We start from the raw sequence: 11,990 nt of genomic DNA on the forward strand, positions 1-11,990 counted from the left end.
TTCATAAAGTACTTGTCAAAAACGGTTAAAATATAAAAATACGGTACTGTACAAAATAGTGAATATAATACATTTCGTAGATTTTTAGGATTCGTCCTGAAAATATTTATATTCAAAAATGAATAATAAAAATATTTTTCATAGAGCACGTCAAAAACAGGGTCAAATATAAAAATACTGTACAAAATAGTGAATATAATACATCTTGTAGTTTTTTAGGGTTCGTCCTGAAAATATTTATATTTAAAAATAAATAATAAAAAAAAATTTCAGAGAGCATTTGTCAAAAACGGTAAAATTTTAATTACTGTACAAAATAGTAAATATAATACATTTCGTAGTTTTTTTAGGATTTGTCCTAAAAATATTTATATTTAAAAATTAATAATACAAATATTCATAAAGTACTTGTCAAAAACAGTTAAAATATAAAAATACTGTACAAAATAGTGAATATAATACATTTCGTAGTTTTTTTAGGATTCGTCCTAAAAATATTTATATTTAAAAAAGAATAATAAAAATATTATTCATAGAGCACGTCAAAAACAGGGTAAAATATAAAAATACTGTACAATATAGTGACTATAATACATTTTGCAGTTCTTTAGGATTCTTCCTAAAAATATTCATATTTAAAAATAAATAATAAAAAAAAAATTCAGAGAGCATTTGTCAAAAACGGTAAAATTTTAATTACTGTACAAAATAGTGAATATAATACATTTCGTAGTTTTTTAGGATTCGTCCTAAAAATATGTGTACTTAAAAATTTATAATAAAAATATTCATAAAGTACTTGTCAAAAACGGTTAAAATATAAAAATACGGTACTGTACAAAATAGTGAATATAATACATTTCGTAGATTTTTAGGATTCGTCCTGAAAATATTTATATTCAAAAATGAATAATAAAAATATTTTTCATAGAGCACGTCAAAAACAGGGTCAAATATAAAAATACTGTACAAAATAGTGAATATAATACATCTTGTAGTTTTTTAGGGTTCGTCCTGAAAATATTTATATTTAAAAATAAATAATACAAATATTCATAAAGCACCTGTAAAAAAAATGGTAAAACATAAAAATACTGTACAAAATAGTTAATATAATACGTTTTGTAGTTTTTAGGATTCGTCCTAAAAATATTTATATTTAAAAATGATTAATAAAAATATTATTTATAGAGCACTTGTCAAAAACAGGGTAAAATATAAAAATACTGTACAATATAGTGACTATAATACATTTTGCAGTTCTTTAGGATTCTTCCTAAAAATATTCATATTTAAAAATAAATAATAATAAAAAAATTCAGAGAGCATTTGTCAAAAACGGTAAAAATTTTAATTACTGTACAAAATAGTGAATATAATACATTTCGTAGTTTTTTAGGATTCGTCCTAAAAATATGTGTACTTAAAAATTAATAATAAAAATATTCATAAAGTACTTGTCAAAAACGGTTAAAATATAAAAATACTGTACAAAATAGTGAATATAATACTTTTCGTAGTTTTTTTAGGATTTGTCCTGAAAATATTTATAATTAAAAATGAATAATAAAAATATTATTCATAGAGCACGTCAAAACAGGGTAAAATATAAAAATACTGTACAAAATAGTGAATATAATACATTTTGTAGTTTTTTAGGGTTCGTCCTAAAAATATTTATATTTCAAAATAAATAATTAAAACAAATTTCAGAGAGCATTTGTCAAAAACGGTAAAATTTTAATTACTGTACAAAATAGTGAATATAATACATTTCATAGTTTTTTTAGGATTTGTCCTAAAAATATTTATATTTTAAAATGAATTAAAAAAAATACTATACAAAGAGCACTTGTCAAAAACAGGGTAAAATATACAGATATTGTACAAAATAGTGAATATAATACATTTTGTAGTTTTTTAGGGTTCGTCCTAAAAATATTTATATTTAAAAATAAATAATACAAATAATCATAAAGCACCTGTAAAAAATGGTAAAACATAAAAATACCGTACAAAATAGTGAATATAATACGTTTTGTAGTTTTTAGGATTCGTCCTAAAAATATTTATATTTAAAAATGATTAATACAAATATTATTTATAGAGCACTTGTCAAAAACAGGGTAAAATACAAAAGATACTGTACAATATAGTGACTATAATACATTTTGCAGTTCTTTAGGATTCTTCCTAAAAATATTCATATTTAAAAATAAATAATAATAAAAAAATTCAGAGAGCATTTGTCAAAAACGGTAAAATTTGAATTACTGTACAAAATAGTGAATATAATACATTTCGTAGTTTTTTAGGATTCGTCCTAAAAATATTTGTATTTAAAAATTAATAATAAAAATATTCATAAAGTACTTGTCAAAAACGGTTAAAATATAAAAAATACTGTACAAAATAGTGAATATAATACATTTCGTAGTTTTTTTAGGATTCCTCCTAAAAATATTTATATTTAAAAATGAATAATACAAATATTATTCATAGAGCACGTCAAAAACAGGGTAAAATATAAAAATACTGTACAAAATAGTGAATATAATACATTTTGTAGTTTTTTAGGGTTCTTCCTAAAAATATTTATATTTAAAAATAAATAATACAAATATTCATAAAGCACCTGTAAAAAATGGTAAAACATAAAAATACTGTACAAAATAGTGAATATAATACGTTTTGTAGTTTTTAGGATTCGTCCTAAAAATATTTATATTTAAAAATGAATAATAAAAATATTATTCATAGAGCACGTCAAAAACAGGGTAAAATATAAAAATACTGTACAATATAGTGACTATAATACATTTTGCAGTTCTTTAGGATTCTTCCTAAAAATATTCATATTTAAAAATAAATAATAAAAAAAAAATTCGGAGAGCATTTGTCAAAAACGGTAAAATTTTAATTACTATACAAAATAGTGAATATAATACATTTCGTAGTTTTTTAGGATTCGTCCTAAAAATATTTGTATTTAAAAATTAATAATAAAAATATTCATAAAGTACTTGTCAAAAACGGTTAAAATATAAAAATACTGTACAAAATAGTGAATATAATACATTTCGTAGTTTTTTTAGGATTCGTCCTAAAAATATTTATATTTAAAAATGAATAATAAAAATATTATTCATAGAGCACGTCAAAAACAGGGTAAAATATAAAAATACTGTACAATATAGTGACTATAATACATTTTGCAGTTCTTTAGGATTCTTTCTAAAAATATTCATATTTAAAAATAAATAATAAAAAAAAAATTCAGAGAGCATTTGTCAAAAACGGTACAATTTTAATTACTGTACAAAATAGTGAATATAATACATTTCGTAGTTTTTTAGGATTCGTCCTAAAAATATTTATATTTAAAAATTAATAATAAAAATATTCATAAAGTACTTGTCAAAAACGGTTAAAATATAAAAATACTGTACAAAATAGTGAATATAATACATTTCGTAGTTTTTTTAGGATTCGTCCTAAAAATATTTATAATTAAAAATGAATAATAAAAAGATTATTCATAGAGCACGTCAAAAACAGGGTAACATATAAAAATACTGTACAAAATAGTGAATATAATACATTTTGTAGTTTTTTAGGGTTCGTCCTAAAAATATTTATATTTAAAAATAAATAATAAAAAAAAAAATTCAGAGAGCATTTGTCAAAAACGGTAAAAATTTTAATTACTGTACAAAATAGTAAATATAATACATTTCGTAGTTTTTTTAGGATTTGTCCTAAAAATATTTATATTTTAAAATGAATTAAAAAAAATACTATACAAAGACAGCACGGTGGAAGTGGGGTTAGTGCATCTGCATCACAATACGAAGGTCCTGAGTAGTCTTGGGTTCAATCCCGGGCTTGGGATCTTTCTGTGTGGAGTTTGCATGTTCTCCCCGTGACTGCGTGGGTTCCCTCCGGGTACTCTGGCTTCCTCCCACTTCCAAAGACATGCACCTGGGGATAAGTTGATTGGCAACACTAAATTGGCCCTGCGATGAAGTGGCAAATTGTCCAAGGTGTACAACGCCTTCCTCCCGATTGTAGCTGAGATAGGCTCCAGCACCCCCCGCGACCCCAACGGGAATAAGCGGTAGAAAATGGATGGACGGACTATACAAAGAGTACTTGTCAAAAACAGGGTAAAATAAACAGATATTGTACAAAATAGTGAATATAATACATTTCGTAGTTTTTTAGGATTCGTCCTGAAAATATTTATATTTAAAAATGAGTTTAAAAAAATTCTATACAAAGAGTACTTGTCAAAAACAGGGTAAAATATACAGATATTGTACAAAATAGTGAATATAATACATTTCGTAGTTTTTTAGGATTCGTCCTGAAAATATTTATATTTAAAAATGAATAATACAAATATTCATAAAGCGCCTGTAAAAAATGGTAAAACATAAAAATACTGTACAAAATAGTGAATATAATACGTTTTGTAGTTTTTAGGATTCGTCCTAAAAATATTTATATTTAAAAATGATTAATAAAAATATTATTTACAGAGCACTTGTCAAAAACAGGGTAAAATATAAAAAATACTGTACAATATAGTGACTATAGGGTTCGTCCTAAAAATATTTATATTTAAAAATAAATAATAAAAAAAAATTTCAGAGAGCATTTGTCAAAAACGGTAAAATTTTAATTACTGTACAAAATAGTGAATATAATACATTTCGTAGTTTTTTTAGGATTTGTCCTAAAAATATGTATATTTTAAAATGAATTAAAAAAAAATACTATACAAAGAGCACTTGTCAAAACAGGGTAAAATATACAGATATTGTACAAAATAGTGAATATAATACATTTCGTAGTTTTTTAGGATTCGTCCTGAAAATATTTATATTTAAAAATGAATAATACAAATATTCATAAAGCACCTGTAAAAAATGGTAAAACATAAAAATACTGTACAAAATAGTGAATATAATACGTTTTGTAGTTTTTAGGATTCGTCCTAATAATATTTATATCTAAAAATGATTAATAAAAATATTATTTATAGAGCACTTGTCAAAAACAGGGTAAAATATAAAAAATACTGTACAATATAGTGACTATAATACATTTTGCAGTTTTTTAGGATTCTTCCTAAAAATATTTATATTTAAAAATAAATAATAAAAATATTATTCATAGAGCACTTGTCAAAACCAGGGTAAAATATAAAAATAGTGTACAAAATAGTGAATATAATAAAAGTTGTAGTTTTTCAGGGTTTGTCCTAAAAATATTTATATTTAAAAATGAATTTTTATTTTTTTTTCAGAGAGCACTTGTCAAAAACGGTAAAATATTAAAAAATATACTGTACAAAATAGTGAATATAATACATTTTGTAGATTTTTAGGGCTTGTACTAAAAATATTTATATTTAAAAATGAATGATGAAAACATTTTTCAGAGAGCACTTGTCAAAAACAGGGTAAAATATAAAAATACTGTACAAAATAGTGAATATAATACATTTTGTAGTTTTTTTAGGACATATCCTAAAAATATTTATATTTAAAAATGATTAATAAAAATATTATTCATAGAGCACTTGTCAAAAACAGGGTAAAATATTAAAAATACTCTACAAAATAGTGACTATAATACATTTTGCAGTTCTTTAGGATTCTTCCTAAGAATATTTACATTTAAAAATGAATAGTAAAAATAGGCTAATATTTTTTATTCTGAGGACCTTGAGCGTGAGCTTTTTTTGACACTGTAAAAAAAAATCTAAAGGAAATACACGTACATACATACATATTTATATATACACATATATACATGTATGTACACATATATACATACATGCACACACACACATATATACACACACGTACAGTATATGCACACACACGTATTTTATGTGTGTATGTATATATATATTTGTGTGTGTGTATATATATATGTATATATACACACACACACACACATATATACACATGAATATATACATACACACATATATATACGTACACACATATTTATATATATGCATACATAAAAACACATACATACACACATATATACAGTATATACACGTACACACATATTTATATATATATATAAATAAACACACATACACACACACACATATATACACACACATGTATATGTGTGTGTGTATATATATGTATATATATACACACACATATATACGTATATATATACACGTATATATATATATACACGTATATATACACACACATATATATATATATATACACACATTTTCATACATACACACACACAGACACACACACACACACATATTTTAATGTGTGTAGGTATGTATATATATGTGTGTGTGTGTATGCATATATGTATATACACGCACACACACACACATATATATATATATATACACACATAAATATATATATACATACACACATATTTATATATTTATATACATAAACACATACACACACACACACACATATATACACACACACACATATATGTGTGTGTGTATGTATATATTTACACACACACACACACACACATACACGTATACACGTATATATATATATATATATATATATATATATATATATATATACACACACCCATATTTACATACACACATATTTATGTATATATACATATATACACACACACATATATATACGTACACGTATACATATACGCACACATACATATATACATACACATAAGTTTAGACGAATACATGTATGAACATGTGTGTATTCGTGTGTATTATCTTGGTGTGCACACTCCAGTGTAACCAATTGAAGAGCTAGGGCTTCACCAAGTGGTTACAATGTGAACTGCAACACACACAACTACTACAACGCTGCTCTAATGAATAAGTTATATTATGGTTTGTTGTTTCATTGTTGCATCGATTTCACACAAGTTTGTTTTTCCAAATTAACATTTTGCATTTCTGCTCCTTGGCCTCGGTACGTGCTCCTCAAAGCCAGTAAAAATGTAAATGAGACACCTCTAACAATATTACAGAGGTTGTGTTCACTTCATTTCAGTGAATTGACCTCAAACTGAGTAAAGTGAATCGACATGGCCCTTTTTTTTAATGCCATCCCCAGAGTCCAATATACATGCGGTTTACCTCCTAAAACATAGACACCAACAAGCAGGAGATTACTGAGGCTCATTTATCCGCGGTGGTATGTGAGATGTTGCCAACAACACGGCTGGAGAGGATTTTGCGCTTCACTTGAGACTATGAAGCCGCCAGTGTTTGCTTAATTGCACACCGGCGGTCATATCATCAGATTCAAGTCTTACTTCCTCAGGTCGGTGACACCACTGGAACCACGGGGACAAAATAAATAAACGTGGAAGATGTCCAGACGGCCTTTGTAGAGATAACTGGATTACTGCATCACAGCAGTGACCTTGGCAACAAGAACGCTGGCATTCATCACATGACACAAATACTTCACCTTACAAACACTTTTTTTTGTAGATCTTTATGTCATAGAATATGCTTACTATTTCACTGTACAATAATGGGAAATGTTTCATTGCACAAACAGCATCCTGTACACTGGAGAGATTAGCTGTCATGAAAAGAAGGCAAAACATCATCAATGCTGCATTCAAGAAAACTGGTAACGGTCGGGAAAAAGTCCACCAATGTCCCCCAACTTCTGCGAGATGTCGTCGTTTAATGTCACACGGCAATGGTGCTGGAATAGAAGAGACTAGGACGATATTTGACAAGAACAAGAAAGTTTGATCATATTACGCCGATACTGGCTCACCTGTGCACTTAAGATACGACTTTAAGGTTTTACTACTTACGTGTTAAATACTACACAATCTAGCTCCATACTATCTTGCTGATTGTATTGTACCATATGTCCCATCTGCGTTCAAAGAACTCCGGCTTATTAGTGATTCGCAGTGCTCAAAAAAAGTCTGCGGGCTACAGAGCGTTTTCTATTGGGGCTCCAGTACTATGGGATGTCCTCCCGGTAACAATTAGAGATGCTACCTCAGTAGAAGCATTTAAGTCCCATCTTAAACCTCATTTGTCCTTTAAATAGACCCCCCTTTCAGACCAGTTGATCTGCCGTTTCTTTTCTCTTCTTCGTGGAGAGGTTGGAGCACATATTCGGTGACCACAGATGAGGCGCTCTCTGTCCAAAGTGGGGACCCAGAGTGGATCACTCATCTGTGCATCAGTTGGGGACGTCTCTGCGCTGCTGACCTGTCTCCACTCAAGATGATCTCCTGCTGGCCCCACTATGGACTGGACTCTCACACTATCATGTTAGATCCACTATGGACTGGACTCTCACACTATCATGTTAGATCCACTATGGACTGGACTCTCACACTATCATGTTAGATCCACTATGGACTGGACTCTCACACTATCATGTTAGATCCACTATGGACTGGACTCTCACACTATCATGTTAGATCCACTATGGACTGGACTCTCACACTATCATGTTAGATCCACTATGGACTGGACTCTCACACTATCATGTTAGATCCACTATGGACTGGACTCTCACAATACTATGTTAGATCCACTATGGACTGGACTCTCACAATATTATGTTAGATCCACTATGGACTGGACTTTCACACTATTATGTTATATATGTTATATATATATATATATATATATATATATATATATATATATATATATATATATATATATATATATATGTATATATATATATATATATATATATATATATATATATATATATATATATATATATATATATATATATACATATATATATATACATATATATACATATATATATATACACATATATACATATATATATATACACATATATATATATACATATATATACACATATATATATACATATATATATATATATATATATATATATATATATATATATATATATATATATATATATATATATATATATATATATATGACCCCCAGTATGACATCCATTAAGCAACAGACCCTCATTTAACGGCATTTTTATCTATGTGCCCACATGTATAATATCAATGTTAATGTTACTGAGAGTATAGAAATATTACTATTAACTATCTGTCATTTAGCAGGGGGATACCCCCCGCACCTCGCTGTATGTTTTTATTTTCGTTTGCCCGTTCCTCAATTTGTGTTGGACGTCTTAGATGAAGAGAGCAGTTATGATTTTGGTTTACAGAGTAAACAACTAAAAACTGAAGTTTTGGTCATCGGTTTCTCTAAACGCATACATTTATGTAAAAATGACCAAGGACACGCATTATTGTGGGTTTCCTGCACGTCATCTTCATCACTAAAGGAAAAATGTAATCCGCGGAAGAGAATCCCTCTGCCATTTTCAAGTATGGTTCTTTTTTTTGAGTCGTCGGCTTGAAGCATTCCTCTGTCTCGGACTCCCTCCTGGTCATGTGACGTGAGCATCTGTTATGATTTTGCTTCCTGGTTTCGATGACCCGCCTTAAATTGCCTCTGATTGGCCAGTCCGTAATGTTTCTCCCTAGCCTTAGCCAATTGTGACTCATCACACAAACACCAACCAATCAATGTATGGATGTTCTCATTCATTCAGGTCATTGGGTTTTCTCCGGATTTCTTTGGCCTGGACTTGCAGTCCATTTTCTCTCTTTGTAGCTTTGATGTAAGTGACCTCGCTACATGAGTCTAGAAATAGCTAAGCTACAGGAATCGCCACAAATTCAAAGAATAGCGACGCTACCGCCAAGCTACTGGGAAATGTAGTCGTATTCCAGTTGCATTGCGTTTGGACTGAAGTCACGTTTGAAAAAATCTGATTCCAATCGGATTTGGACTACCTCCTTATGTGGGCCTGACTCTGATGTGATTTTGAAGCACTTTGGATTTTTTGGACTGGCAAAAAATGTCTGATCTGTGTCACTTGAGGGCAAACAAAAATCAGATTTGATGTGCAGTGTAAACGACCATAAAAACGCAATTGCTGGCTGACGTTTTCAAGAAAAAGTGACCAATCGCATTCAGCAGAGGACTTCCTAAAGTTGTAGTATGTGGTGTTTAAAACCTCTAAAGGGCTAGTGGCCACATGCGTGGAAAGCACCTTTTAGCTCTTATTTCCAAAATTGTGTACACTACTGAATTGGGGTCTTATGGCCGCTTATGTGGACAATTATACTGCCATCTGGTGGTGTTAGAAGAGCATAACATACAATAGAATTTGGGGAAAAAAAGTGTAAAAATAAGAATTAACATGTCACTAAACATGAAGTACACGTTTGTGTACTTATGGACTAAGTACATCCTATCAAAAGATGATTTTTAGGTTTTATTCTAATTAGGGTCCAATAAGCCCAAATGGCAAAGAGAAATTAAAAAAAGCATGTAAACAAACAGCTTGGGCCTTAAGAGGTTTTAAAAGATCTTGTGAAAAAACTCAAAGTTTCCGAGATTTGGGAATAACAAAACAGAAAGTTGGAAATAGAAAGGATGAAAAAAATCCTCCTTACTTTTTTGAAGGGATTCATATGGACCCATCTTGTGTGAGAATAATCATTTTGCAACGCAGTCTTCTGAAAATAATGGAAAGCGCCACTCTAAATAGCAACCGAGGTTGTGATCCATCCATCCATCCATCTTCTGCCGCTTATCCGAGGTCGGGTCGCGGTCCCGAGGCGTTCCCAGGCCAGCCGGGAGACATAGTCTTCCCAACGTGTCCTGGGTCTTCCCCGTGGCCTCCTACCGGTGGGACGTGCTCGAAAACACCTCCCTAGGGAGGCGTTCGGGTGGCATCCTGAGCAGATGCCCGAACCACCTCATCTGGCTCCTCTTGATGTGGAGGAGCAGCGGCTTTAGTTTGAGTTCCTCCCGGATGACAAAGCTTCTCACCCTATCTCTAAGGGAGAGCCCCGCCACCCGGCGGAGGAAGCTCATTTGGGCCGCTTGTACCCGTGATCTTGTCCTTTCGGTCCTAACCCAAAGCTCATGACCATAGGTGAGGATGGGAACGTAGATGGACCGGTAAATTGAGAGCTTTGCCTTCCGCATACTTGCCAACCTTGAGACCTCCGATTTCGGGAGGTGGGTGGTAGGGGGGGTGGTCGGGGGTGGGGCGGGGGGTTTGGTTGGGGGCGGGGGCGTGGTTAAGAGGGGAGGAGTATATTTACAGCTAGAATGATTATTTCTTATATATATATATATATATATATATATATATATATATATATATATATATATATATATATATATATATATATATATATATACATATATATATATATATATTTAAGAAATACTCAAGTATTTCATATATATATATATATATATATATATATATATATATATATATATATATATATATATATGAAATACTTGACTTTCAGTTAATTATAGCTATATATATATATATATATATATATATTTATTTTATTATGTATATATGTATAATGTATTTTTATATATACACACACACACATATATATATATATATATATATATATATATATATATATATATATATATATATATATATATATATATATATATATATATATATATAGTATAGCAGTTGTGCACTGCACTCTCTAAAAGCCGTAGATGTTATTGTCACATATGCATGTACAGTAGATGGCAGTATTGTCCTGTTTAAGAGTGTCACAACATTGCTGTTTACGGCAGACGACCTGCTTTACGGTTGACAAAAACGTGACTGCTGTTGTTGTGTGTTGTTACCGCGCTGGGAGGACTTTAATGAAACTGCCTAACAATAAACCCACATAAGAAACCAAGAACAGGCCCTCGATCATTCTACAGTTATAACATGATTGGGCAGGCACGCTGTTTATATTGTGGGAAAGCGGATGTGAAAACAGGCTGTCGACACGTCACTCAGGTCCGCCTGAATTTCGGGAGATTTTCGGGAGAAAATTTGTCCCGGGAGGTTTTCGGGAGAGGCGCTGAATTTCGGGAGGGTTGGCAAGTATGCTTCCGGCTCAGC

Source organism: Nerophis lumbriciformis, linkage group LG36 (genome assembly GCF_033978685.3).
Source record: "Nerophis lumbriciformis linkage group LG36, RoL_Nlum_v2.1, whole genome shotgun sequence".
Taxonomy (NCBI): Eukaryota; Metazoa; Chordata; class Actinopteri; order Syngnathiformes; family Syngnathidae; genus Nerophis; species Nerophis lumbriciformis.